The following is a 5,375-nucleotide window of genomic DNA, read 5'->3' on the forward strand; positions in this document are numbered from 1 at the left end:
CCTCCATACCACTAGGTGGTGTCCATGTAATACTCCTCCATACCACTAGGTGGTGTCCATGTAATACTCCTCCATACCACTAGGTGTTGTCCATGTAATACTCCTCCATACCACTAGGTGTTGTCCATGTAATACTCCTCCATACCACTAGGTGGTGTCCATGTAATACTCGTCTATACCACTAGGTGGTGTCCATGTAATACTCCTCCATACCACTAGGTGTGGCCATGTAATACTCCTCCATACCACTAGGTGGTGGCCATGTAATACTCCTCCACACCACTAGGTGGTGTCCATGTAATACTCCTCCATACCACTAGGTGGTGTCCATGTAATACTCCTCCATACCACTAGGTGTTGTCCATGTAATACTCCTCCATACCACTAGGTGGTGTCCATGTAATATTACTCCATACCACTAGGTGTGGCCATGTAATACTCCTCCATACCACTAGGTGGTGTCCATGTGATACTCCTCCATACCACTAGGTGGTCATGTAATACTCCTCCATACCACTAGGTGGTGTCCATGTAATACTCCTCCATACCACTAGGTGGTGGCCATGTGATACTAAATAATAAATACTCCTCCATACCACTAGGTGGTGTCCATGTGATACTCCTCCATACCACTAGGTGGTGTCCATGTGATACTCTTCCATACCACTAGGTGGTGTCCATGTGATACTCCTCCATACCACTAGGTGGTGCCCATGTGATACTCCTCCATACCACTAGGTGGTGCCCATGTAATACTCCTCTATACCACTAGGTGGTGTCCATGTAATACTCCTAGTGGTATGGAGGAGTATTACATGGCCGCCACTTAGTGGTATGGAGGAGTATGTTTCTATAGGCCTCCTAGTGCTGATGCTCTGTATCTGAAGGAGTTAAGTGAGATGTTTGACAGGATATCAGATGAGAATAGAGAAGTCTATTCACTGGCTGCTATGAATGTTGACTGGCTGGGTGGGACAGGGGTGTACAAACATACAGGGGTGTACAAACATACAGGGGTGTACAAACAAACTGGGGTGTACAAACAAACGGGGGTGTACAAACAAACAGGGGTGTACAAACAAACTGGGGTGTACAAACAAACAGGTGTGTACAAACATACAGGGGTGTACAAACAAACTGGGGTGTACAAACAAACAGGGGTGTACAAACAAACGGGGGTGTACAAACATACAGGGGTGTACAAACAAACTGGGGTGTACAAACATACAGGGGTGTACAAACAAACGGGGGTGTACAAACATACAGGGGTGTACAAACAAACTGGGGTGTACAAACATACAGGGGTGTACAAACATACAGGGGTGTACAAACAAAAATAAGTTACTATCCATTTTAAATGCTTGCAATCTGTCCCAAATTGTTGCCCCTCCCACGAGAATAGGTGTAGGTCAGGGGTCTCAAACATGTTGTTGTGTGGCCCCCACCTTAATATGAAAGTTTAATGTCAGTGCAGCCCGCTAGTTTTAAATGAATGGCGCTTGACAGCGTTGTGTGCGGAGCTGAAGGAATCTATAAGAATCTATAAGATGAAGGAATCTATAAGAATCTATAAGCTGAAGGAATCTATAAGAATCTATAAGCTGAAGGAATCTATAAGAATCTATAAGCTGAAGGAATCTATAAGAATCTATAAGCTGAAGGAATCTATAAGAATCTATAAGGCTGTGGACAATATAAATAAATAATAAATGATAAATGGGTTATACTTGTATAGCGCTTTTCTACCTTCAAGGTACTCAAAGCGCTTTGACACTATTTCCACATTCACCCATTCACACACACATTCACACACTGATGGCGGGAGCTGCCATGCAAGGTGCTAACCAGCAGCCATCAGGAGCAAGGGTGAAGTGTCTTGCCCAAGGACACAACGGACGTGACTAGGAAGGTAGAAGGTGGGGATTGAACCCCAGTAACCAGCAACCCTCCCATTGCTGGCACAGCCACTCTACCAACTTCGCCACGCCGTCCCTATATGGAGGGTGTGCCGTGATGGCACTGCCTTAAGTGTCCTCTAGAAACTGTCACTGCATCATCTTTTTCCTCCATACTAACAGCATGCTTTTTGATGCAATATTTCTTTGTTGAGCACAGGGGCACCCCGACATGTCTTATTTCATTTCATTTTGATTGATCTCCTTCATTGATGTGCATCTTTAATTGATAGACAATCATACCTCAATTATTCAATCATACATTTACACACCACTGCCTGAGAAGGAGCAGGATGAAGAAAAATCTTATATTTTCCTGCCCCCTTCAACATAATATGTAGTCTTACTTAATGATATCATATAAACCAACAATTACATCCAAATATAACGAAAACAAACAAAAAAACACAAGAAGTGCAAAACTTCATGAAGTACAAACCGAACAAAAAAACTAAAGAAGTAATATACACCTCACGGGATGATACAAAACAAATACAAAACCAGGCAAAAAATAAGTAAAATAATAACTATAAAGCAAAATGTAAACACTTATAACTGTCCATATGATTTTATTGTTCTGTCTTTATATACTTTTTCAATTGGAATATATTTTTACAATCCTTTATCTCATAGTAAAGAGAACTCCATAGTTGAAGCCCCACCACTGATATGCACTTTTGTTTGAAAGTAGTCCTTGAATACTGAAGTTGGAAATGACCTTTTCTTCTCTGCTCTTCATTCTCACAAGTCATGACAAACATTTGTTGTAAATTTGCTGGTAATGTTTTACTTTTAGCCTCAAACATGACACATCATGTCTGCAACTTTACTAGCTCCTGTAGTTTCAATAAACCAGAATTAATAAATAATATGTTAGTGTGTTCTAAGTCATCTACTTTATGAATAATCCTTATAGCTCTTTTCTGTAGTTGATACAGAGAAAGTTGCGGTGAATACAATTTGAAACGTCATTATACAACTAGACATGCTGAGGAGTATGCAAAATAGCGGGGAGATGAGAGAGTGAACCGGGTTGCACATTTGAAAAGCAGTCTACTGAGGCAACAAGATCTCGTCAAGAAAGCAAGCGAAAAGAGCGATGCAGCAGTCAAAGCTAGCTAGCTACATGGTGAGTGAGATGGTTGCTAGGGCGGGAAAGACATTCAAAGGTGAATTCATTAAAAAGTGCATGTCAGATTTTTTTAAAGAAATCTTTGCTTGTGGCCCAGCCTCACCTAGTCTATAAAATCCGCTACACCTCCCTGATACCGAAGTACATGTCAAACTACTTCCTTAACGTAAATGACCGCCATAACCACAACACCAGGGGGAGCTCCACTAACCACGTTAAACCCAGATTCCCAACTAACAAAGGTCTTAACTCATTCTCTTTCTATGCCACATCAATGTGGAATGCGCTCCCAACAGGTATAAAAGAAAGGGCATCTCTATCCTCCTTCAAAAGCGCAATAAAAGTTCACCTTCAGGCAGCTACAACCCTAAACTAACACCCTCCCCGGATTGCTAATAATCAAATGTAAACAATCAAATGCAGATACTTTTTCTTATGCCTTCTGATCTCTCTCTCTCTCTCTCTCTCTCTCTCTCTCTCTCTCTCTCTCTCTCTCTCTCTCTCTCTCTCTCTCTCTCTCTCTCTATGTCCACTACTTGATGTCCATATCCCCCCCCCCCTCCACACCCCTGATTGTAAATAATGTAAATAATTCAATGTGATTATCTTGTGTGATGACTGTATTATGATGATAGTATATATGATAGTATATATCTGTATCATGAATCAATTTAAGTGGACCCCGTTGAAAAACTTATTGGGGTGTTACCATTTAGTGGTCAATTGTACAGAATATGTACTTCACTGTGCAACCTACTAATAAAAGTCTCAATCAATCAATCAAAAAACCCAGTTTCTGCATCCAGTGGCCCCCAGGTCAATTGAGTTGGAGACCCCTGGTGTAGGTAGTGATGGTACTATTATAGATACTGTGGGAAGCAGATCAGAATCATATCCATATTTAAGTGTTACTTCTTTCTAAAAACTCCTATAGTCATATTTACATCAGCTAATGTCTCGTGTGGTACAAAGTGCTTGGATTCGAGTGTCCTTGGTTAGAGTCAGAGCGCTGTTTATTCTCTTTGTTGAGACTGCCATTACATTCCTAAGATAAGGAGCACAGCTGGACTGGGGAAACAGCAGGTGGGGAGGGGGAGGAAGGAGAAAATCACAGCACTTCCGAGAGTTGGAAAAGAGACCGATCTGGACCGGGCTGGGGAACGCTGGTGTGCTGGATTGCTCTCTGTTTGTCCTCTAAGCTTGGAGAATAAACCACAAAATACCAACTGCTGCCTGTTGATTGAATATAAACATCAGCTTATGTGCCATAAAAAGAATCTGGGAGAGACTAGCAATTTGAATTCCCCATTGGAGGAATGCTGGTCGACGCAACAATACATGCATTGATCATATTTATACAAATGTTCCTGACCAATGCTCCAAGGCAGTCTCAGTTCCTGTAGGTTTTACTGACCACAATAAAATATAATAGCAGTCACTAGAAAGACAAGGTTCCTAAACCTAAAGCCAATATTAACGTCTTATAAGACATTTGATGAAGAATGTTTTATTGATGAAATATCCTCTTTGAATTGGAAGGAGGTGTGCAGTGAGGAAGACCCTCAGGCTGCACTGGACTTGTTTATGTTCATGTACATGAGTGTTGTGGACTTATTTATGTTCATGTACATGAGTGTTGTGGACTTGTTTATGTTCATGTACATGAGTGTTGTGGACTTATTTATGTTCATGTACATGAGTGTTGTGGACTTGTTTATGTTCATGTACATGAGTGTTGTGGACTTGTTTATGTTCATGTACATGAGTGTTGTGGACTCATGTTTATGTTCATGTACATGAGTGTTGTGGACTTATTTATGTTCATGTACATGAGTGTTGTGGACTTATTTATGTTCATGTACATGAGTGTTGTGGACTTGTTTATGTTCATGTACATGAGTGTTGTGGACTTATTTATGTTCATGTACATGAGTGTTGTGGACTTATTTATGTTCATGTACATGAGTGTTGTGGACTTATTTATGTTCATGTACATGAGTGTTGTGGACTTGTTTATGTTCATGTACATGAGTGTTGTGGACTTATTTATGTTCATGTACATGAGTGTTGTGGACTTATTTATGTTCATGTACATGAGTGTTGTGGACTTGTTTATGTTCATGTACATGAGTGTTGTGGACTTATTTATGTTCATGTACATGAGTGTTGTGGGCAAGCATGCAACACCTTTTCAGTCCAAACTAAGTGTGCCTCATGGATTGATGATGTATTTAGGAGTTTAATGACACAAAGAGACACGACTAAGAAAGTCAAGTCAGGTTTAGTTG

This window comes from Entelurus aequoreus, linkage group LG27 (assembly GCF_033978785.1).
Source record: "Entelurus aequoreus isolate RoL-2023_Sb linkage group LG27, RoL_Eaeq_v1.1, whole genome shotgun sequence".
Lineage (NCBI taxonomy): Eukaryota > Metazoa > Chordata > Actinopteri > Syngnathiformes > Syngnathidae > Entelurus > Entelurus aequoreus.